This window comes from Charadrius vociferus, unplaced genomic scaffold, assembly GCF_000708025.1.
Source record: "Charadrius vociferus isolate BGI_N301 unplaced genomic scaffold, ASM70802v2 scaffold497, whole genome shotgun sequence".
Lineage (NCBI taxonomy): Eukaryota > Metazoa > Chordata > Aves > Charadriiformes > Charadriidae > Charadrius > Charadrius vociferus.
Window position 1 is genome coordinate 49,762 of NW_009649182.1, and position 1,228 is coordinate 50,989.

The window sequence follows — 1,228 nt, forward strand, 5'->3', positions numbered from 1 at the left end:
TTTTTTTTTATGGGCTTTTTTGGTTTTTTTTGTCTTTTCGGCAGTTTTTTTTAGTCTTTTTTTTTTTTTTTAATCTTTTGGGGTTTTTTTCCGTCTTTTGGGGGTTTTTTGTAGTCTTTTTTTGCTTTTTAGTCTTTTTGGGGTGCTTTTTAGTCTTTTGGGGGGGTAGTCTTTTGGGGGAGTGTTTTAGTCTTTTGGGGGGTTTTTTTTAGTCTTTTTGTTTGTTTTTTAGTCTTTTGCGGGGGGTTAGTCTTTTGGGGGTTTTTTTAGCCTTTTTAGGGCGTTTTTTAGTCTATTTGGGGGTTTTTTAGTCTTTTGGGTTTTTTTTTTTAGTCTATTTGGGGTTTTTTAGTCTTTTTGGTGTTTTTTTTAGTCCTTTTGGGATTTTTTAGTCTTTTGGGGTTTTTTTTTTACTCTCTTTGGCATTTTTAGTCTTTTTTTTCAGTTTTTTTTGACTTTTTGGTGTTTTTTAGTCTTTTGGGTTTTTTTTTTTTAGTCTTTTTGGGTTTTTTTAGTCTTTTCGGCAGGTTTTTTTAGTCTTTTTTTTGGTTTTTTTTAATCTTTTGGGGTTTTTTTCCGTCTTTTGGGGGTTTTTTGTAGTCTCTTTTGTTTTTTAGTCTTTTTGGGGTGCTTTTTAGTCTTTCGGGGGGGTAGTCTTTTGGGGGAGTTTTTTAGTCTTTTTGGGGGTTTTTTTTAGTCTTTTTATTTGTTTTTTAGTCTATTTGGGTTTTTTTTAGTCTTTTGGGGGTTTTTTTAGCCTTTTTAGGGCGTTTTTTAGTCTATTTGGGGTTTTTTTAGTCTTTTGGGTTTTTTTTTTTAGTCTATTTGGAGTTTTTTAGTCTTTTTGGTGGTTTTTTTAGTCCTTTTGGGGTTTTTTAGTCTTTTGGGGGCGCTTTTTAGTCTTTCGGGGAGGTTTTTTAGTCTTTTGGGGGGTTGTTTTTTAGTCTTTTGGGGTTTTTTTTAGTCTTTTGGGGGTTTTTTTAGTCTTTTTGGGGGGTTGTTTTGGTTGTTGTTTTTTTGGGTGTTTTTTTTAATTTTTTTTTAACTTCTCCCCCAATCCCGCAGATCGCCGAGACCGTCCTCTCCCCCGACTGCAGCGAGAGCTGCACATGCCGGGCGGCGGGTGGCATGCAGTGCCGGCCGGCCGGTTGCCCCTTCGGCCAAACTTGCGGTCTCCGAGACGGGACGAGGGGTTGCGTGGAGCAAGCGGGTCGTTGCACGTTGGCCC